Raw genomic sequence first — 23684 nt, 5'->3', positions numbered from 1 at the left:
CCTGGAAGAAGGCTGAGAATCTCGAGTTGTCATCAGACAGAAACCTAGTCCCCAGAACTGAAGTCTCATCTCTTATTCCTTGGCATTGGTTTCATTTTTCTCTGTCTTCTTTCTTTCTTATTATAGCCTTGGTTCCCGGCACACTCTCATGAATGGCCCTTTTAAAATTAATCAGTTGATTAATTAATTAATTATCATTTATTTATGCAATAGTTAACAATGATGAACCACTTCAAAGAACCAAAGTGTCGACAGTAACGTATATCTGCCTACTTGTTTCTTCTCCATCTGATCCCTTTTCCTCTCCCTACCTAAGGCAACCTACTTGTCTATTATGATCTTGATTTTTAAAAGCTTTATTATGTATACAATTTTGTTTATTTCTATTATATGTGTAGTTGCTTCTAACAACAGTAAACAATATTCTTCTGGGTCTTAATTTTTTACTCAGTATTTTACACATGTATATATAGTATGTAATATGCATATACTATAATATAGCCTGTAGTTATGGTCCATTCATTGTTACTGCCCTTGTATGGCAAGGCCACAATTTATATATCCAATATCCTGTCAAAGGGCATTTGTTGTTTCTGGAGGTCATATCAGTATTGTTGTATGAGTTTCTTAGTATAGAGGTGAAGGTGTTTTTCTTATGTATATGTAGTGAAATTGTTGGGTTACAGGGTATATGAAGTGCAACTTTATAAGATAATGCTAAGCAACTTGTCAAAATGATTGTACCAACGTGCACGTCTACCAGGAAAGTGGTAAGAGATCTGGTTAATGGACCTATTTTCCCACACTTAGTATCATCAATTTCTTAATTTTTGCCATCAAATGGGTGCACCTATAGTGGGAATTAATTACTATAACATTTGGAGGAAACGATGTGGAAATACTTACTGACATTTTAAATGGACTTGCTTTTTAACACAGGAGTGCTACATTTGAGCATGTCTTCTAAAGAAGTTATTAATATAAGTATATAAGAGTAAATTTACATTATCTTTTTTACTAGCAAAAACTTGAAACAACCTCAATATACATCAATAGGTAAATGGTTGAATAAATTATAGGAAATCTACATATGGATTAAAATTAAGATTAAAACAAAACTGAGTTAGAGCTCTATGCAATGACTTGGAAAATTTTTGCTGAATTTAAGTGAACAGAGCAAGTTACAGAGTAATGTGCATGAGAACATGTTAGCTTTTCTAAAAAGGAGGGATGGGTGCTATGATTGCTTGTGTTTGCCTGAGCAAAAAGAAAGGTGTGAAAAATACACACTGGCTGTCAATATTGACTACCTTGGGAGAGTGGGACTGGAGTGGAGTGTAGGGAGACAGGCTGAGGGGGTGGCAGAACTGGGACTGTAATTCTGGTCTTAGATGGCCTCAGTCTATCCCTGCACATGTCACCCCTGTGTTTCACATTGTTCATATCTTTGAATTCCCACATTCTAAAATCAAAATTCCACATCCTGCACTCAATATCCATCAAGAGCTGGCCCTAGCCTACCATGTCTCCAACTCACCTACGAATGCAATATGTTTTAACCAAATTACACTTGACTCTTCTTGAAATGTTCCTAGGGCTTTTCTACTCTTTGACTTTGCTCATCCTGTCTACCTGGAATTCCCACCCCAGCCCTGCTTTCTTTCCATCACTGCCTAAAAAGCTTGTCTGTTCTTCAAGTTCCAACCAAAAGGCTGGAGCGATTGTAATACCTCTCAGAAACAAAGAGCTGAGCTCCCAAGTTTGGAAGGACAAAACCATAGCAGGTCTGGGTGCCTTGGTGGCTAAGTTCACCATCTTTCTCTTCATAGATAATCCTGCTCCAATCAAGTTTGGTCCCTAAGTGTCTCAAGACTCAAAATCCCAGGAAAGAGCACCCTATTAACTTAGCATCCTCATCATTTAGAAAAATGCCATCTATCTTCTCCACCTGAGTTCTGAATGAATACAGAATAAGGTATAAGGCCAATGGAGATCAAAATATCATCTGTATTATTGATGCCTTTTATTAGAGAATGTGATGTGAACAAGTATGCTTCCGCATATGGAACCCCAGAAATAGAAACAGCCAGTAGGGCTGGACCAGGGATAGCCCTCGCTCCTGCACAGCAGAATATGGGCTTCCTGCAGACAGCTCATGCTGAGAGGAAGTGAGAGGGGATGGGCAGTGCCTGACGAGTGTGTACTTTCCAAAAACCCCTCCTTCCCTGGGGACGAGAGGCCAGGGCTATGGCCCTTCTCCAGGTGGCAAGACATGTCATGCTCCCCCTTTATGGCCTTGGTCAGAGGGCAGGCCCCTGTCATCAGCAGCTTCACTAGACCACAGAGGTCAGGCAGGCCAAGTCCCAAAAGGAAGGGGGAAAGAATCTGGGCAGAAAAAGACAAGAGGTGTCCACGATGTCAGCCTGCATCCCCAACATGCCCTCTAGAAACGATGGGCTTTACTAAGCCCTCCAGGTACCCTTGCAAAACATAGACCCCCTCGGCAGGGGCCACCCTCATCAGGCTGTGCCCTTCACACAGGACAGCGCTTTACCTCTGCAGAGCACGATCATGACTGCCGGGAAGTGTGGCTGTCACAGCCCTGCGGGGCAAATGAGCAGGGACTCAAGATGATGAAAGTGCCAGCATTATGGTTTTCAGGTTTCTCCTCCATCAACTCCTCAGAAGGTGCTGGCAGGATGAAAATGATGACTGGGAGTTGGGGTGTGGGGTGGTGGGTACAGATAGGAAACTTGAGATTCATCGTCACTCCTCTGGAGGTGAGAGGATGGGGCCCAGGTGCCGTGTGCTTGGACACAGACCCTCCTGGCAGCCACCCCTACATCCCCAGGCTGGTGTTCAGCTTTGCACAGCCCTCAGCCAGCACACAGTGACTGCTCAGCGACACACCGGCAGGTCGGCACTTCAGCTAGGATGTGGCAAGAAGCATAGTTCAGCCCATTTTACAGTGACCTACTGTACAGGAAGCATAGCAGATAGAACCTCTTTCCTTAGGGGTCCCTGAAAATGCCCCTATGGGCGCTGAGTATGAAGAGGCTTCTGCTGGGGAAGAAGCAGGTGTCTTGGGATAGTTAGAAACCAGCTTCTCTAAGGTGGAGATTTGTAGCCCAAGAAGTCTGAGCAAAGCACAATTGTTGCTGATAGAAAAAAATCAGCCAAAAGATGAAGTGGAAGCACAAATTAAACACTGAGAGGATGGGGAGGAACTGGACCAGATGGACTTTAAGGAGAGTTTCAACTATGAGGTCCTAGGATTTCCTGATGGGGGTCTTACTTGGTAGATAGTAAACATGGGCAATTTTTAAATGTTTCTAGGTCTCACATGCCTCATCTGTAAATTGATATTTTCAATGTCCACCTCAGCAGGGTTATTGAGACATACGTATTACATACATATACACAGCGAGGTGGCCTGAGAGAAGGGCTCCGGCTCAGGACACGCACCAGTCTCTTTTCAACTGCCTCACTTGCCTGGTTCTTTGTTCAAAATTCTCATTCCCAAAGAATAAGTTCTAAGTCTTTTCAACAGAAGATGAGCTTTGGTGGCTCAGAAACAAAGAGAAGCAGGCTTACTTCACCCGTGAGGGGCAGGGAGGGTTCCTCGCGCTCCCGGGCTCCCTGCCCGGGCCCTGCTGGCGAAGGGAAAGCGTCTGTGATGAAAAGTGAGGGGAAATGAAGACAAATATTATATGATATCACTTACATGTGAAATCTAAAAAAATGATACAAAGGAACGTATTTACAAAACAGAAACAGACTCGCAGACATAGAAAACAAATTTATGGTCACCAAAGAGGAAGAGGTGGGGAAGGGAGGGATAAATTAGGAACTTGGAATTAACAGATATAACTACTGTATACAAAATAGATAAACAACAATTACCTACTGTAGAGCACAGGGAACTATATTCAATAGCTTGTAATAACCTGCAACGGAAAAGAATCTGAAAAAGACTATATATATATCTCAATCACTTTGCTGTACACCTGAAACTAACACAACATTGTAAATCAACTATACTTCAGTAAAACAAACAAGCCAAAGTTTTTTTAAGCGTTAAGAGAAAAATAATGAGGGGCAATCAAAGAGCATCCAATTACAGCCTAGTGACCCAGAGGGAGGACACACCAGGACTCTCAGAGGTTAGCTGAGGACAGAGCCTGCCCTGGAAGGCAGGGGTCCTTTTGTCCCATCTCCACCCCTGAATGGCTATAGGGGTCCCCTCTCTTCTCTGGGCCTCAGTTTCCCAGTCCTGAGAATGACTGGGTGGGAAAAGACAACATTGAATTGTCACAGGCACAGTCTCTCTCCACCCTGGCCTAAGGTCCCTGTAATGAAAATAAAGGGGTGCCGCTTCTTTCAAGAGCTGGCTGGCTGTGGTGGCACAGTGCTGGCTCTAGTCACGACTCTAACAGCCCTGCTGAAACGATTCTCTTTAGAAATGTTCCTGTGAGATGTGATTTCTGTGCCCACGTGAAGCACATTTGTTCCTGGGTGGCAGGAAGGGGCCATTTAGTGAATGACTCCTTTCTCTAACCGCTTAGTGCCCTGGGAGAGTTAACTCATTTCACAGAGGCAAGCAATTTACTCCTACGGGTTCACCATGAACCGTACCAGGCCTCCAAAGCTTTGCAAAATTCCCCAAGTCTCCCCAAAGTGGCTGCTACTGCTCGGTACGCTGAACAGAATCCTTCAAGGTTCTTTGGCTGATGGTGTTTTCCTGCTGAGTGTTTGTGAAATACCTTCTGGGTACAGAACCCTGCAGGAAGCACCTGGAAGATATGGAAGACAGGCGTGTCCATCCTCTAAAGCCTCACAAATAAACCAGGGACACACAGCAAGTCCCGGACTCAGAGTCAGGAGACCCTTCACAAGGTCCTGGGCCAGCCCTGTTGTCCTCCATTCCTCTAGCTGAGACACAAAGGGACTTGGTCATTCATCCCTACAGATTTTCCACTTTTCTGAAAGTCTCCACAGAACATGCGACAAGTAACCCTAGTGCATGATGGGAGGTCAAAGGGGACAAAGCCAGTCCCCCACCGCACCTCAATACATACCATGAGAGTACATTTGCTTCCCGCACCTGCAATGCCTCCCTCTCCCCTCTGCTACTCCCAACCTCTCTTCCCTGTGTGTATTGGTTTAGCAAGATTTTAAAGTCTTCAAGCCTTTGAGTTATTAAAGCTTCGTGTCTTTGGGATCCCTCTATTTGCAGACTGCAAGCAGTAGGGTGAGGTCAGTTCATAGGGCACAACCCCCAAGAACTGGCTCCACCTTCTTCATTTCATAGATGAGGATGCTGAAGAGGAGAGAGCGAGGTGCCCAAGGTGATTCAGGGAGTGAGAGACTGGACTCAGGTCTGCTGTTGATGTGACCAAGGCATTTTCCTAATTCTTTTATTGTAATTCTTTTATTCATGTACATATTTAACAAATAGTTATTAAGTTCCTATTTGCCAAGCCCTGGACTAGGTACCAGACATAGAAATATGAAAAAGGCCTTCAAAGTTTACAGCCTGACAGGTGAGACAGACCAGCAAACACGTGATTCCAGGGGATGTCTTAAGTGGTCCCAGATTTAAGGCTGCCCAGGAGGTCATGGGAGCCCAGTGAAGGGGGACCGATCCTGGCTTGGGGAAAACTTCAGAGGAGGTGATGGTGGAACTGGCTGAAGGCTGTGTCCTGGTTCACTGGGAAGGAGACGTGGGGGATTCCCATCCCAGGGGGAAAAGGCTGCATGAGTAAAGCATGATCAGGGCAGGGGAGGAGGTGGGTAAGTTGTGAATTAAGCACTGGTGGGAGCCAGGTTCTGGGCCACGGCCTAAGTTAATGCAACCTTCTTCAGGGTTCTTCCAGCACACACGGACTTCCTCTGACAATCGCTCCTTCCTTACATGTGCTTTGGTAGCCTTCTTGGGTGGCCCTCACGAGGCTGTGAGTTCGCCCACACAGTCATCTCTGAGAAGATAGAAGTCCCCTTAGACTGTGAGCCCTTGTCTTCTCCCGGCTAGAGGACTGAGATGGCCGGGATTGCCCCTGGCAGCACTCCAGCTCCTAGGAGGCAGGGGGAGACAGATTGTGAGGACAGGGGCCCACAGGGCAGGGTAGGTCATCTGGGGGGTGGGGTCCTGGCAGAAGATGGTGAGTAAGTATGAACAGGAATCCGATCTGAGGTGGTCAGGTGCAGCCCACATGCCGGCGCCAGGCCATCACCAGGGAGTCTGGGGTATGGGTGATCAGATGGATGTCAGCTCTGACCAAGGACTCCAAAATCCAAATCTCTTCCCTAGAACTTGCCCTTAATCCTTAGGCTCATGGTCTGCCCCACAGACAGTTATTGCTGATGACAACTTGCAGTCATAACAAGAACCACAAGGGCCAGCCCAGCCACAGCATTGGTTCCAAAAGGGGAACCCAGGCCCGGCTGAGTGCCTCCCAGGGATTTCTAGCCAATAGCTCGACTATGGATAGGCTGCAACTGGCAAAAAACACCCTAAATCTGGCCTCTAAATCTAGCCCCTGGGCTTCGACTTTAGACCACCTGTCTCAGCAAGATTGAATGGTTGGCTCCCCGGGCAGCCTCCAGGACCTGCAGGGAGCAGAGTGCTGGCACTCAGGTCAGACCTGCCCTGTGCAGGCCCAGTGGAGGGCCTGCTGCCCCCAGCTGAAGGGCAGATGCTGGGCTGGCCTCTGCTTGATCAGCATGGCAGCAGGCTGGGAGGAAGTCATACATTCCGAGTCCCTAGAATTAGCTCAGCATCCCCAGCGGGGAGCATCTCACCTTGATTGATGAAGGGGTTAGATTAATAAAAACTCATAAGCTGTCTTTCTTTCTCAGGCTACATAATGTCTGGGAAATATTAGACATTCTCATAGTTTCAACTGAGCAATAGGTATTCATTATACTACCACGGCTTGAAATAGCCGTTCTGCCCCACTCTTCATCTCTCTGTTCTGGCCTTTCCCATTACTTCTGAGAATATGTGAAAAATAGGACAAATGTGCTTATAAGTTATATTGAGAAATTTAATCCATGGGGAGAAAGCCGTCTGTCACGTACAAATTGGATGTTATGAGTGTACACATCTTTATGAGTTCTGGGTTGCAAGCCACAGAAATGGGCTCCAAAAACAGAAAACAGAGTCGTTCAAAGGGTATGAGACTAGCCCTAAAGGCTGGAAAAGCTAGAAAGAAGGAGGAGTATGGAGAAAGAATAAGAAGAAGGAAGAAGAGGAAGAGGAGGAGAAGGAGGAGGAGAAAAAAAGGGGGGTGAGGAAGAGGAAGAAGGTTAAGCAGCCAGAATCACACTAAACTCATGCTACAGAACCAGCTTGGGCAGGCTCTGCCCTGACACTGACCACCAGACGTAAAAGGTGGCATCTCCAGCATCACTGGCACAGGGCACTGTACACAGCACACTTGATCTGGCCACTCCAAGGCACCAGAACAAATTCTCCCCAGGCCCTACATCTTGAGGTTACCCTTAGAAGGGTGCACCCACCCTGTTGCTCAAGACATTTGTGGGCCATGTCCCAAAAGCCATCCTTGAATTCCTTTTCCTTTTCCTCTCTCTCATATCCCACATCTAATCTGAGACTGATTTCAGCTAACTCTACTTTCCTAAATTGGCCAGATTTCTCAAATCTGTCCCCTCCTTCCCTGCTTGTCCTTAGTTCAAGCCCTCACTGCCTCTCATCTAGAATATCCTGCTGGACTTTCCCTGCACTGGCCCCAGAGCCATATGCCTGAAACAGAGGTGTGACTTCTGCTTCTAGTGACAGTGGACTAGCTTATATCAGACCAGACTTCCTGCCAATAATAACTAGAAAATTAGACAAAACATATTGTTTTAAAAAATCCATTTGAAGTCATTGAAGAGCTATCAAGACCAAAAATGTGAAGGGCCAAGATCCTGGAAAGGAGGGAAGTACTTGGAGGTAAGCTGACAGAGGCCTCCTTGAGGCATTTGCCCTTTTGTGAGTGGCAGGCTAGAATTTGAGAAGCTGAGCAGAGCATTCAACAATCTCATGGGGCCAAAGAAACCAAAGCTGGAGTGGATGGTCTATCAAAGCAAAGGGGTAGCCTAACTGTTGGTCAGAAGCAAGAGTTTCCTCTCTGGAGGAAAATAATATCTGCTGGGGCATCATATATTCTCTGTACCCACACTGTCTGTTTCCTGCAGTGATGGAAGTGCTCTAGAATATGCAGTGACCAAAAGAGCAACCACTGGCCATATGTGGCCGTGGGCACTTGCAATGTGATTAGTGCAGCTGAAGAACTGAATTTTTAACATTAATTCAAATAGCTACATGTGATTAGTAACTGCTTTTTAAAACAGTGGTAAAGTTCTATACAATGTTTGGTTTTTGATCAAAAATTTCAAGGGATACCATGAGGCAAAATCAAACGATGAAAACCAAGAGGAAAAAAATATACATAAACAGATTCAAAACATATCCAGATACTGGAGTCATCAGACACAGTCTTTCAATCAGAGGTCATGACTCCCTGTATTTATTAAGATTAGGTTTGGCTGAATATTATAAAACCCCCAAATAACAATAATTTAAACATGAGAACTTCTTTATTTCTCACCTAAAAGAAAAGGTGATACACAGGTTTGCTGGCTCTTCTGTCTCCTCTGTCATTTTCAGTTTTGGTTTTCATCATCAAGGTGACTTTGTAAGTCCAAAAGGGTTGCTGGAACTCCAACCATCACGTCCAAGCTGCAGATCAAAAGAAGACAAAATGAGTAAGGGGAGATGGGATCTCACCTGGCTAACTCATCACCTTTTTGGCAGCCTTCCTAGAAGTTCTACACAATACTCTGCTTATTTCCTTCCTGTCAAAATTTATTCATGTGGCTGCCCCCCACTGCATAGGAAGCTGAGGAATATTGTCTTTTGGTTTGGAAATTAATAGGCCAAGCTAAACAGCATGTTCTGTAAAAAAGAAAGAAGAAAGGGGAGAATAAATATCGCAGTAGGTAACTAACCATCTCTGTTTTACGTTCCTACTTAAGGACCTTGAACAACTCCCCACTGCCAGGCACATAAAGACCCTCACAGTTTGGCCCCTACCTCTCGCTCCAGTTCTATCTCCTGTCCCCTCTCCAGACACTCCATACTCTCACCACCTCTAGTCACCGCCACCTCTACGATGCCCAGATGCAGGCTGTCATGCCCTTGCTCCTGCTCACTCTTTGGCCTGGCATGCCCTTTCTCCGACAGGTCTGGCTCATTTTCAAAGCTTAATTCAAAGGTCATCTCTCTTGTGTCAACTTTCCCAGCTCTCCTCCTCTGAATCGAAATCTGTCTCTTGGTTCCGGTAGACCTTAGTGGATACCCCACATTACTGCGTTTGCATTGGATTGTAATGATTGCTTTTCACGTCTTCTCTCTTTTTAAAATATGAGCTTCTCTGACTCAGAAACACAACTTACTCTTTATTTTTATTCCTCTAGTGTTTGTCAGGTGGTCTGTGCTCTGTCAAGTTTTGCTGAATCGATAAAAGAGTAAAGGATCAAGTTAGTTAATAAATCTCCAAAGCTATCCCTCTCTAGCATATCTAACTCCAGAAAACTCAGCCTTCGTATAAGATGGAGGTGAACTTACAAGTTCCTTTTGTTACGCCCAAACTGTGTGGTATGGTGCATTGTATGAAATAGACATGCCAAGCTGAAATATTATTTGACACAGTGGTAAAAAAATCAACTTAAAAGCAACACAATTATAATTAGCAGTAACAAGGAATTACATTTTATTCATCAGGGTTAGATCAAACATCACCTTTGTGCTCAGCACCGTGAAATACACTGTGTGAAATCCCCATCATTCTTCCTTCACACCCACCCCTTCTCCCTGACAGACAACACCCCTCACCAAATAAACTTCACAGTTACTGTATTCTAGGATGGTGAGACCCTGTAAAAATAGAACATGGAGCCCTAGAACAGTTAGGTGACAATTAGGTTATAATGTGTCATAATAAATGGTACCTGTTCACTATCAAATGATATCCATTACTATAAATATTTAGAGAAAGGAGGGAAAGATATAAGCAGGAGTGGCAAGAAGAGCCTCTGAACTGGTCTTTAAAAGCACAGCAGGACTGAGCAAAATAGTGACAATCAAAGCATGAAATACAGGCCACGGGTGGGAGGAGAAATGATTTTAGGGAGACACAGGCCCGAGACTGAATAGCATTAAATTGCATAGCAAGAAGTTCTCCTGTTTCATTCCCTTCGGCTTTTTAAGTTTACCTTAAGAAGAATTTTCATTGGCACATTTTTAACAGATAGTAACATTCCTTTTAATAAACATGGGATAAGTCTCAAGCTTTGATCCTGGTAGACAACAATATTTAGCTAAAATTTAATGGCACTGTTTTGCTTTTTATTGTATTCATTTGTACAGGCATTTTTCATTTATGTTACCTGATGATGGTTTTCCATCATATATTTTTACTTTTAAAATCAATTAAGGGGGGAGGGTATAGCTCAAGTGGTAGAGTGCATGCTTAGTATGCACGAGGTCCTTGGTTCAATCCTCTGTACCTCTTCTAAAAACAAATAAATAAACCAAATACCTCCCCCTCTAAAAATCAATTAAAAATAAAATAAATAAATAAAATAAAATAAAATAAAATAAAATAAATAAAGTATAAAGGAAGAGTCAATTTAAAGAAAACTAATAAGTAAATAATAGTACAGATGGTATGTGGCTATGAGGGAAAAATGGGGAAAATGTACTTAAAGGACTGAAGTTTGGGGAATACAATGACAGTGGGAGTGGAGAAGAGAGGCTTCCCCTATTGTGATGAAAGCTGGGCAGGCAGAGGGCTGGGGGAAGCAGGGGAGAACCCGGAGGGGGATGGAGAGCTGGGGGGCAGGGCACAGGCTGGAATGGGGAGAACTTTCCCACCAGGCTAACATCTCCTCCCATCAGTAGAGGAGATATTGTGCCTCTCATTGTGTCCCAGTGTCATTCCTGGTCCATGTCTCTCACCCCGTGCCTGTGTCAGGGTGCGCTGAGGACAGCATGCGTACGTGGGGAGCAGGCACCACGGAAAGGCCCAGCCGGAGGAAAGAGAGAGGAGAACCAGCAGCACTCACAGAAGAGCAACACTTTTCAGTACTCAGCCCAGAACAAGACCTGCCACCACAAATCAGAGCCGCAGCCCCTGGTGCCCAGCGTTGTGTCTCCCAGTTACCCACGAAGGGCCATGTCATTGGGGACATGGGACTGTGTCGCTCCCACCTGGTATCTGCCCTGGGCCCAGCCTGGAGTGTCCAGCAGAGTTGGTTCATGCATCTTCACTCAGAGACCTGGTCCTCCACCCCTACCCTTTATTTCCTGTCCTCATTTCTGCCCTCTGATTTCATAGGACTGTATTCCTGCTCTTTCCCTCTCTTCTGCTCTGAGGACAGGAAATCTAAAGCAGCCCTCAATGTCCCACAGATGAGAAAAGCAATAAAAGTGGGGAGAAAAGGGGTGGAGACTGTGTTCTGAATAAGCAATCGACCTGGCATTTGCAAGCTCCACTGAGTCTCTGGCTGATCTTACCCAAGGTGCCAAATGAAGTAATGCTGAGTGGAGGCTCCACTTCTCAGCATCCGATGCCATCAATCTAGACCCGGCTGGCAGCACCGACTTCCCTTGAAAAACATTTTAAAAAGAAAAGGTCAGAACCATTTGTTTCTGCATGTGAATGAATTCAGAAAGCCCTGATTTCTTGTCCTTGGAAGACTCAGCACGAACCCAGATGGCTGCTTCAGACCTTCCAGAACAAGCTCTTTGGGCAAAGTGAGACTTTCCAAGGCAAATCCCCCCATCTGAGCCCATCCGTTAGCAGTCAGTCCCCTGAGTCACCTGTATCTAGTCACAGAGCAGAGCAATGTGTGATGGCATGAGGTTTGGAGTTGGATTGTTGAGGTTTGAATCCTAATCTTTTTACTTACAAGCTGTGTGATGTTGGGCTTATTACTTAATGTCCCTGAACCTTTCTAATATGTAAAATAGGTAAAGTGAATAAGAATAAGCACTGTCTCATAGGATTCTTGTGAAAATCAATTGGAATAATAAATGTAGAATGGTTAGTATATTGCCTGACATACAGTAATATGGTGGTTCATAAAAGTTGGTCGTAATGACAGTAATAGATAAAATAGTCCTGAAGTCATCTGAAGACTTGACTGCATGGGACTGTTCCAAGTGGCTTCTTTACTTGCATGTTTTGTCCTCAGCTGAGATGGCTTGAACATCTGGGGGCTAGCTTGGCATCTCTTTCTCCATGTAGCCCCTTCAAGTGGGCAGATTGGGCTTCCTCACAGCATGGCAGGCTCAGAGAAGTCAGACTTCTTACATGGCAGCTGGTTTCTTCCAGAGCAAACATCCTAGGAGAACAAGAAGCTGGAAGTCTTATGACCTAACTTCAGAAATCATGCGGCAGCATCACTTCTCTGCCACACTCATTTGGTTCCACAGGGTCAGCCCTGATTCAGCACAGGAGGTACCTACTCAAGGGTGTCAACCACAGAGAGGGGTCACTGGGGCCATCCTCGAGACCAGCTACCACAGTAGCCATCAGCTTCTTCTAATGCAATGTTGAAAGGAGCGCTGGGTTTCAAATTGGAGACTTAGATCCAACATTCTTAGTCTTCCTTGTTGAAGGGGCCACTCTGAAATGAGGCTGCTGTCACTCCCTAATGTCTGAGCTGTGTGTGTGTGTGTGTGTGTGTGTGTGTGTGTGTGTGTGTGTGTGTGTTTGTATGTGTGTGGGCTCCAGGAAGTTTACTTTAGCTCATCACCTGTCTGGTTCATTGTTGGCACTGAATAAACAATGTACAATTCAGAAGAAGAGTTGTTACCTCGTGCTACTATGCCAAAGTCCTTCTGAATGGAATTTCTGCTAACTCAGGGTGAGTTATTTTTAAAAAATTCTTTTAAATGGTTAAGCCAACTGATCTAAGAAATCTCACCAATGCCTTCATTTTCTCTTGACCTCCATTTTTTTTTGAAACCTACCAGAAAGCAGGACACATACTCACTGGGGATCTTACATGAATTGCCAAGCAGCTGGAAAGAACTCAAGGTGACAAATTACTGACATTGTCTCTTTAGGCTGCACTCAGGGCCCCGGAGAAAGCCACTTAGCCTCTCAGTGGCTGCTCTATACCTTCGGTGAGGGCTCTGGGCCTCCTGGGGTGGGGAGGGATCAAAGGCCTCAGTGAACGCTCTGCCCAGCCTGGAGCACCATGGGTGATAGGGAGACTGAGGTGTCAGTCGCACCTGTACCCTCCACATCCAAGCTCTCAACACTCCAAGGAAACTCTTTACCAAGTCAGAAAGCAGCAAACAGACTTGCTGCTCCTAAAAACCCAGGGACATTTGCCTCTTGCATAGGGAGGGAAATGTCCCATCTACAGACATATAGGATGTTGGTTAAAGGAGGAGATGCCTGAGAACGTGGGCCATAAACCCAGAAACCCTTTTTAAGGAGGTATCTCTTTGGAAATACGGCTTCGTGGAATGAGCTCTGACCTGGGAGTTGCTCTGGTTCTGCTTTTACCTGGACATGAGCTCTCCAGGTGGAGACTTTGTCTCATGGGTTCAGTTCCAGAACATGCTGGTGGAATCCCACATCTTATGCTCAGTCCTGTGCTCTAAGCTTCAGGCCCACACATCCCACAGCCTACCAGACAGTCTCCTCTGGACATCCCATGAATACCTCCCCTAAAGCATCCAAAGTTCATTGCCCATCCTCTGTAACTCCCACCTCCAACCCATTTCCCTGGTCCTGGGTAGTGATCTCTATCCATCCAACAACCAAGACAGGAACCCTGAGCTCCATCCATCCCTTATCACATCTAACCAGTCACTATGCCCTTCAGTTCTCTCTCAGAATTGTCTCTGAATACAATGCTCAGCCTTCATCCTTCCCACTCATCCTGCAGCTGCAGAGTCCAGCCCACACTGCATCTTACCTAGACTATGAGACGGCTTCCAGTGGACCCGCCCTCTCCACTCCCTTACCGCAGACAGACCCAGGCTCCTCCTTCTTGAGACCAAGTCCAGATAAGGGAGAAAAACACGGTGAGAGCTACTGATTAGCTGTGTTTCCTGGTGTCTGGGGCACATTATTTCCCTACCCTGGGTCTTTTGAGCCTTCATCTACAAAGTAAAGGCATTGGATAAACTAAACTCTTCTAGAAACTCTTGCCTATTCCAAGATTCTGTGATTCTTCTGAGGAAACTTCTGCAGAGGAAAAGCGTATCTGACCATAAGCTTCAGGAAGCCTCCTGCCATCTGAAGGAGGAAAATCACTAACGTCTCCTCAGTGCAAATTAATGTCATTGAACCGAATCCAGTCCAGTTCAGCAGGAAGAAATACCTCTGGGAAGAAAAAGAGTGTGCTGGAAATAAAAGGTTGGAAGGATTCCCTTTGGGAACAGCTGATCTTTCAGAGACATGGCAGTGAACACCCAGAGGCCTCTGTAGACATCAAAGAGCTCTTCTTTTCGGGGTTAGGCGAGTGGAGTCAACACCCACTCTGAGAATGTGGAGCTGGTCAGGAGCCCCAGGCTGTGGGGTTGCCTCTGCTGTATGACCTGTGGTAAGTTACTCCACTTGTCTGGTCTGCTTCTCCAACTCTAGTTGCAACTGATGATCCTCTAGGCTGATACTAAGTCATCTCAAAGGAAGTGGGTGAGCCTTACAGGATCTTAGGATCTGTCCTGGGTCCATGGGAAGTTAAGGAGGTTCCTGTTTCTCCCAAAGTCTTAGTTAGAATCCAGAAGTTTTAACAAAGAAGAAAAGTGGAAGAAAGGAGCTGTGATGGTTGATTTTATGTGTCTGTAAACTTGGCTAGGCCATGGTGCCCAAATCTTCAAACATTATTGTGACTGCTTCCTGTGAAGGTGTTTTTTCATTTGTTTGTTTCTTTTCTTTTTCTTTCTTTCTTTCTTTCTTTCTTTCTTTCTTTCTTTCTTTCTTTCTTTCTTTCTTTCTTTCTTTCTTTCTTTCTCTTTATCTTTCTTTTTTCTGGATGAGATTAAAGTTTACACTGGTAGATTTTAAGTAAAGCAAATTACCCTACATAATGTGGGTGGGCCTCATCCAATCAGTTGAAGGCCTGACTAGAACAAAGACTGACCTCCTCTGAGCAATAGGAATTCTTTAAACTCAAACTGCGACTCTTCCCAGGGTCTCTCGCCTGCTGGACTACACTGCAGATTTTGGATTTACTAAGCTTCCAAAATCAGAGGTAGGGGAGGTCAATTCCTTAAAATAAATAAATACGTATACATATCTTGTTTCTGCTTCTCAGGGGAACACTGACTTACACAGGAGCTAGCTCTACTACCTAGAGCAGATGAATAGGCCTTAAATTGTAAAAGCATTACAAGCTCTGCCAAGGTTACCAAAAGATCCTGAGTCCAGCTATACTTTCCAGATGACTTCCAGGCTGCTCCCTACAGGGACTATGAGATGGTACAGAACTCTCTCTGGAATCCAAGACCTTCCTGCTCTAAAGGAGCATTTTTCCTGTAGGTAAGTACCACAGGTAAAGTCAGAGGAGGCCTGGAGTCGGGGCAGGGTCAACTCCCTAGAGCATCTATTTTGGTAATAATTAACATTGACTAGCTCAGGTGTTGTATATAGTTTCTTCATAGTATATGATTTAGTCATCAAAACCTAGGAAGCAGGTACTGTTAATATCCACTTTCCAACGATGAGGAACCTGAGGCAGCATGAGGTTAAATTACTCCTTTACCTGGAGTGGACACTGTGTTCTTCCGCCTGGTGGGTACCAGGAGCTCTACATGTTAGGTTGCTTGCTGGGGACAACCCTATGAGCTAGATGGTACACCCATATTGTTCAAGTGAGAAGCTAAGACCCAGAGTGGTCAAGTAGTTTCATAGGGTCACACAGCTAGTAGTGGCAGCATCAAGATTCAAACTCAAGTCCTTCTGACCTTGTCCCAAGCTCTCTCTATCCAGCCATACTGTTCCCACCCACATTTGCTGCATAGGGACTCCCATCTATCCCCACTGTTTACCAGCCTACTGACCCCCTGGTCACATTTCACTATAATTATTACCATGAGTCACCATCATCTTGATGGTAATTACACCTGTGTTTGCATAATACTGTGCAGATCGTCAAGGGCTTTAACATACTTGCTTCACTCCGCATGGTGAGCCAGGGCAGTCGATAATATCCCCTGTCCCACAGGGGCTGGTTGAGGCCGAGGGTGAAGGATGGAAGCTAATATTGACCAAGTACCAGCTGCCCTTTAGGGTGGTGCTTGGGGCTATGACAGGACTTGTCTGATTTATTTCTCTCCGCAATCCTGTGAGATGACTGCCTCCATTTGGCAGATGAGGAAACTGAGTGTATAGAACAGCCATTGCCAGGTGAGGTCATGGGAAGAATGGATTTTCCCACAGGGTTGTTGAGATGCTTTGCACTGGCCCACTCCCTGTCGCTCCTGGAGACCTGGCTTCCCATGGACTTCACCCAACTCCCTTTTAAGGAAGTGCTCCTGAGTCTCCCCTTCCAAATTCCAGTTCCTAATTAATCTCAAATCATTGTTGAGAAGAGAACATGGAGAATGAATTAATGCTCTGGAAGCGCAGGAAATTTACTAACTCCTTCCTAGTAGCTTTGTAGAGAGGAAGCACTCTCATTCCAAAAAGCCTCTGATCTCCATCTTGGAATCAGAGGTCACATGATTGTGTGATCTGGAGCTGAAGAGACTGTGTGAGGCATCTCCCTGGCCCCTGCTCCCCAATCCTACCCCAACCTCACCCAGTCCCCCAAGCCATAAACCCAGAGGTCATCCACGACTCCCCACTCTCCACTCCCTACACGTCCAATCCAGCACCAACCCAGCTAGATGTAGAGGCCAGACTCTCCTAGAAGCTACCACTCCTACCCTGCGGCCATCATCTCTCCCCAGGATCAGGCTAACATTCCTCAACCCCATCCCACGTGAGTTAGTTCTTTGCAGACACCTGCTCCCTCTACCCTCTCACTTGCAATGCGGGTCACTCTCTGACCCTGTCCATACCCACCCCCTCTAGTCCTACCCCTCTGCCTGACCACACCTTGAAATTAACTCAATGTCTGCTTCCTTCACTAAACCGAAGACTTTATAAGAACAAGAACCACATATCTCTCAGTTACCATGATACTCCCAGAGCCTAGTATAGTGCCTTGTATGTAGAAAAGGCTCAGTAAACATTTGTAGAGTGAATGGATGAATGAATGGGTGAGCAGTATTATCGCAAGTGTCTTAACATCCTGTGCTTTTTTGCCCTCCACTTCTGTAACCTCCAGTGAGCTTCCCCAGGTCCTTCAGGGACCAAGGCCCAGGCCTGGTGGTGTGATGTGGCTCTGTCATGGGCCAAATTCAGCCCGCAGTGTCCTGCGGCCCAGCCCTCCTCCAGTTAGTCCAGTTACTCCCGCTCCCTTGCATGCCTCTCCCAGCACCTGCCCCTTCCTCATCACCAAGCCACACCTCACACCCACATCTGCATGGCCTTGTCGCAATTTCCCTCCTGTGGCCATGCTGGGTCCCGTTTACTCCTCCTGCCTCGGATCTGACCTTCCTTGAGGCCAGCAGTGAGCTAAGGAGTTAAGCTTGTGACTGAGAACTTCAGTAGCCTGTGCCCTTGGTCCTTCTCTCTCTGATGGGCTGCTTCCCCAGAATGGAGGATAACAAAGCATATCTCTGCGTTATGCTCCAGCAATTTGCGTTATCCAAGTTCTCTGCTACAGAGTGCAACGCCAGTGATTAAAAATTTAAACACACAAGAAGGTCATGTTCATGTTTTGTGGGAAGAGCAAGGTGTTGAGGTCAGTATTACTGTCTTAGGCTCTGGGCTTGACTGTCCAGCCACGGCTACTGAGGGACAGTCAGCACCCTGGTCACTGATTCTCCTGAAGTCTCAGTCCCTGCAAATCCAAGTCTTGGGTTAAGGCCAGGATTCTGTGTCCTATTTTCTGACAAAGACATTGGTGAGGTCCCAGGTAGCAGCGCTGCGCAACTCTTAACACAAAAAATTCTGCAATTTTCCTCCAGGAAAAAGAGAAACTATAAGAATAGACACTGTTTCCTCTCAGAACAGTCCTTCGTTATCCTAGCAAATTGGGGGCACTGAGGTCAACATCAAAAAGCATGCATTGAGTGTGCCTGGCAAATAAAAAACTGCCCCCAAAAGACTCACTCCAGGAGGACTGAGGGGAGAAGGAAGGAATCACCGACCTTTTAGGTTTTGCATGCTTTTGTTCTGCAAGTATGTTTTGTTTTTATAATTAAGAACAAAAGGCACATTTTCCTTCCAATGCCTTCTCCCTTAGGCATGGAATCAGAACTGCAGGATCTCAAGGGGCCAGAGGGCCCTTGAAGATCATCTAGCCCAGCCCCCTCCTTGTCGGGAGGTGGGGGGTGGGCAGAAGGTGAGGCACTTGCCCAAGGTCACCCAGCTCAAGGTCATACATCAGGCAGGATGCCTTTGGAGTTCATTTCCCAGATTCATTTATTTATATAGCAATTGTTCCATAGCTAATCCAAAGGAATGTGGGCTGCTACAAAAAGTGTGGCCTGAAAGTTCCCCAAGAAAAATAAAAGGCAGTTAGGAGTGTGCTAAAAACCTGAGTGTGACCATTCTGGGGTAGGCTTGTGAAAGCTCAGAACGGAGTGAGAAAATGCTAAGAGAACATGATAAAGGAGGCCCCCGGGACTAAAAAGCACTCTCTCCCTGTCTATATGTCTACTGATATTTCTATATCCTTTTTTCTGTGTCTTGGGAGAGAGAGAGAAGGCAATTGAGTGAAATGAGGGTGGGGAGTGGGGGATGGGTGACTAGAGGGGCATATCAGGCAATTTAATGGCTTCTCCTTTCTCAAGCTCCAGAAAAACCCCCAAGCTGCAAGGGGAGAGCCTGGGAAGAGACGGCCCAGAGCCCTTTGGAAATCCTGAGGGGAGGAGCTTCCTCACAGTCCGTGCTGAGGGGACTTGGGAGGCCAGAGGACTGGAAGGGGATGGTCCCCAGTGAGCTAGGATCGGTCAGGGAGGCGAGGGTCCTTCTTTTCCCATTGGTTGCTGGTGTAGAATGCTGGCTCCCCAAGATACCACCGAAGCAACCTGCTGATGAGAAAACACTGAGTTTATTCCTACTGCAGTGAGGGAGGGTTCTACTTCAACAGGGTCTTAGGAGTGTCCTGGAGGAAGTCGGACAAAGTCAAGATACTTACTGGGATTTCTAAATCTTGTTTAAGATGAGTCTTACAACTGCAGGGGAAAGGCAGCGCCTGATTAGGACTGGGTAAGGCTTGTGACATACTCGTTTAGGACTGATGGTCACAGCAAGGCAAAGACTTTGAGGCAAGGGGTTCAGAAAGGTGGAAATTGTCATTTGTTGCTTTCTATTAATGAGTTGGTAAGTGTTTCAGGAAGCTCTTGCCATGAACAATAAATTATCTGCAACTTTTATCTTGCTGGGAAAGAGGTTTCTAGAATGGTTAATGACGAGTTTTCTGAAATGGCTCATAAAGTTATGTTGATGAAGATAGTAGAATGATTAATAGAGACCGTAAGCTGAGTGGGTGCCATGGCTTCGGTTCTCATTGGCAGACCACCCCGGAGTGTTATGCTCGGTTCTGGGCAACCACTTTTAAGGAACATCAACAAATTAGGGCCTGTCTCAAGGTTAATGATGAGCACTCTGAAGCAACGTCCTGTGGCAAATGACCGGAAGAACTGGGGTATTCAGCCTGGGGAAGTGGAAAGTCTGGGACCTGCCCCACGACAAAGGTATGCTGTGGGGGTGAGGCAGTTGCCCTGTTCTCTAAAGGCCTGGAAGGCAGAATTAGGACCAATGGTCGAGACACACAGAAGCAGGCTCAGTTTGGCTTAAGAAAGAAATTTTTAAGAGTTAGAAGGGATGGGCTGTCTAACAAGGTGCTTAGCTCTCTGCCAGGAAAATTACTCAAGGAGGCAATGTTGACATTGTTGTGGAAGTCATTGTTGGATTTACTTTTGGATTCTTCTCTCTCTTTCTCTTCTTTTTTTAAAAGTACTGCTTAGAGTTTAAGGTCAAGCTCAAATACTCCCTCCTTCCATGAGGCTGCTTGATCCCTCCCCAGTTACAAATGATGGATAACTCTTATTGCGGTACCATTCCCACGGCATTATCACCATCTACCTACCATTACTGAGAGGCTCTGCCTGCCTGGTGACTTTTAGCAGGGCCTGTCCCCTCTCTCAGCCTTGGTTTTCTCATCAGTAAGATGGCGGATTTAGGAATTCGAGCCAGCCTTGGGCAAAGTGGCTCTCAGTGAGCTGAAAAGATGGCAAAAACCAAGACACAGATACACATGGAAGCTGTCCTCTAAGGCCTACAGAGAAGTCTTGGGAAAGAGGATGATGACTTGTTCTTTCTGATTCCAGGGGGAAGAAATCGGCCTCCATCATGGGCTTAGTTCCCAGGATCTGACTGTTATCAGCGAGGACATCCTAATAACCAGTCTCTGCTTGAGGGAGGAAGGGAGTGAGCGCTCGGTTCCTGGAGGTGTTCTGGCAGAGACCCGTGAAGGGAGTGTGGGCAAGCTTGTCAGTTAGGAGGCTTAAGGCTGCAACTGACAGAACCACAGACTAAACGTTGCTTTAACAGTAATGAATTTGTTATCTATCGTAATAAGAAGTCCTGTTACCTAATAAAATTGGGTAGATGACGTAGCACATCAAGGATGTCAGGGCTCTGGGACAGCGTCTCTGGGGTACTCTGGAGTTTCCCCTCATGGTCCAGCCACAGTTGGGAGTACCATCTCCTCATACACACCCCCCCAAATACAGGAAGGAGCAGGTACTGAGTTTCTTTTTACAAATGAAGGAAATATTCCCAGAAGCCCTCACAGGCTTCCTTTTATACCTCACTGGCCAGAGTGGAGTCGCATTGGTGTGCCTCCTCCAGTCACCAGCAAAGAGAGAGGGATTAGCTTCATTAGCTTAAATTGGTCAATGAGTGTGGGGAATACCCATGAAACACCTGGGCACTCAGTACCTGAACAAAATTGGGGTGCTGTCAGCAAGGAAGAAGGGGGTGTCGCTGGGCAGGCCATGGACACAGTCTGCCGTAGCAGGGGTTTTTGACCAGACAACTCTTGAGCTGGATGCCAGCTCTTTGATTCTATTTCCAGAGTTCTTTCCAGTTTGAGAATCTTAGTTGTTATAAGTTGGCACTTCTTTTTTTTTAATTGCTTTTCTGACTTTCTTATGGCCCAGTTTCCCTGCCCCACTCCCTGTCTTGGAGGTTGCAGTTAGGCCCTGGTGACACACTTGGCACGGGAAGGCTGTGAACACAGCCCTGACGAGCTGGGTGTGGGCCCAGACAGTAAATGCAGCAGTTAATTGTTTTCTTCTCTCCCTCAACTGCCCTGCAAAAAAAAAAAAAAAAGAAAGAAAGAAAGAAAAAGAGAAAGAAAAAAGAAAAGAAAAGAAAAGAAAAAAGAAAAAGAAAGAAAGAAAAAAGAAAAAAAAATAGAGGAGACTGAGAATCAAAGCATGAGCTGAGGAAAGGCCGGCCAGCTCGCTGCAAAGGACACACCTGCTTTGATTCTGCTCTGAACCGCATCCTTCATGGCCCCAGGACGGACAGACATTTCAGAGGCTTGAAATGGGGTGGAGATATGCTTGCTGGGTTGGTCTCTTTATCCGTCTAGGACTCCTGAGATAACCTGATGTAACCAGGGTTGTTCTGAACTAATCTGAGCTGGCAGCCCAAAGGCAAAGTCTGCCCCAGTGTCCAGGCCCTGAAGGCCAGGATGTGGAACGGGAAGGCTGGGCCTTGAGCTTTCTCTGTGTGAGCCAGGGCCCTGCCTCCCAGGAAGACCCACATAATGAGGGTTCTTGCAAAACAGGAAAGGAGAGGTTAGATTCTGGGCCTGCAAAAAAAAAAAAAAAAAAAAAAAAAATGAAAGGCCAACGTCCACCGTGTGTTTTCAGAGGCGTGGCTCTTCTTGCCTCTCAGCCACCACCCTTCACATCTGCCCACCTGCTCCCAGCCCCAGCTCCCTGTTCTGCTGAGAAATTCAGCCACAAGACGCTCTGGCCACCTGCATTTGCCACACAGCTAGCAGGGGCGGAGGGAGGCGGAACACTCAGCCTGTGGTAACTTCTCATCAGTCTCATAATTCTGAATCTGGATACGCTACACGTTGCAGACGGGGAGGCTGGCAGACCGGAGATGCAGGTACACTGTGGAAAGTGAGGACTGGCGTCACACTGGCTGTGATGACGATGATGCACTAACCATGGGCATTGGTTAGAGACCACTGACGCCCATCCCCAGTCACTGAAGCCTCGAGGGTTCCAGACCCTGTGCTAAGTGCAGTTGAGGTGACAGGTGGGACTGATACTGGGGTCTGTCCTCAGGGAAGTCATAGACAGCCTGCTGGAGGTAAGGCACACACATACACGCTCATGAAAAAGTCAGGCTACGTGGGCTCAGATAAGGCAGGACAACATCCTATGGAATCACTTATAGCACCTAAAAGAAGGTTTAATTATTACTGATTTCTTACTATGAGTCCAGTTCCACGTAAGCTTCTGACATGGTGATTTCAACCTGACTCCTAACTCTACGCGTCTGCTAAGATTATTCACAGGTGAGTAAACTGAGGCCCAGCATGAAGCAGTGGATACAGGCTTTGGACTGAGAGCCTCTGATTCCAGAACTTGAAGCCTTAACCACACTACCTCTAGCACTAGGCATATAGTCGATACCCAAAATGTATTTGTTAAATGCCTGAATGAAATACCAAAGTACAATTCAAGCAAAGCTGTGTGGGCACTCAGAAAAGAGAGAAAATTCTGGTTGGGATGGTTAAAGGAAGTTTCATGAAATTCTCTTCAGACTCAGAGTGATAGGGAGATTGGGAGAAGGGCATGTGTGGCAGATGGATGCTGAGGTGGCCCCGTGATGCCCTCCTCCTGACGTTCATGCTCGTGCAAACCCCTCCCTTGAGTGTGGGCAGGACTTGTGACTTGCTTCTTAACCACTAGAATACACAAAGACAACTGAGGTCACTTCCACAATTACATGACATGAGATTGGAATGCTCGTCTTGCTAGAAGACCCTCTCCCTTGCTGGCTTGGAAGAAGCAAGCAGCTCTTTTGGGGAAGCCCATATGGCAAGGAACCTAGTGCAGGTTCTGGCCAATAGCCAGCTAGGAATGAGGGCAACCTTTGACTGACAGCCAGCAAGAAGCTGAGGGGCTTGGTCCAACCACCTGCAAAGGCCTGAATCCTACTAACAACCATGTAAACTGGGAAGTGGATCCTTCTCCCATTGAATCTTGAGATGAGACCAAGAAGTGATGAGATATTAAATGTGTATTATTTTAAGCCCCTAAGTTTGTGGTAAAATTGTTATGTTAGTAGATAACTGGAGGGGGATGGGTAGAGCTCAATGGTAGAGCACATGCTTAGCATGCATGAGGTCCTGGGTTCAATCCCTAGTACCTTCATTAAAAAAAAAAAAGGAAGATAACTGGTATGGCATTGTTGGCAGAGAAAAGAGCAGAAGTGAAGGCGTGGAGATGGAAAGGCTTAGAGAACACTAGGAAATTTTTGCTTGTTCTGTGTGACAGAAAC

At 46.2% G+C, this 23684-nt stretch overlaps 2 long non-coding RNA genes across 3 annotated transcripts; one reads left to right on the top strand and one right to left on the bottom strand.

The window, feature by feature from the left end:
* Window positions 1-5378: 5378 nt before the first annotated feature.
* Window positions 5379-9214, bottom strand: LOC116664187. The gene is made up of 3 exons (XR_004320557.1): window positions 9101-9214; window positions 8616-8746; window positions 5379-6074 (listed from the first exon to the last, which is right to left on the bottom strand). It is a non-coding gene; the product is annotated as an uncharacterized LOC116664187 (long non-coding RNA).
* Window positions 9215-13501: 4287 nt separating this feature from the next.
* Window positions 13502-22002, top strand: LOC116664189. Of its 2 annotated transcripts, none has more exons than XR_004320560.1 (3): window positions 13502-14634; window positions 15475-15572; window positions 20480-22002. It is a non-coding gene; the product is annotated as an uncharacterized LOC116664189 (long non-coding RNA). The 2 variants fall into 2 exon arrangements; XR_004320561.1 differs by having other exon boundaries at window positions 15349-15572.
* Window positions 22003-23684: the final 1682 nt, after the last annotated feature.

This window comes from Camelus ferus, chromosome 1 (genome assembly GCF_009834535.1).
Source record: "Camelus ferus isolate YT-003-E chromosome 1, BCGSAC_Cfer_1.0, whole genome shotgun sequence".
In the NCBI taxonomy this organism is placed as follows: Eukaryota; Metazoa; Chordata; class Mammalia; order Artiodactyla; family Camelidae; genus Camelus; species Camelus ferus.
This window is presented reverse-complemented; position numbering and strand designations above follow the sequence as displayed.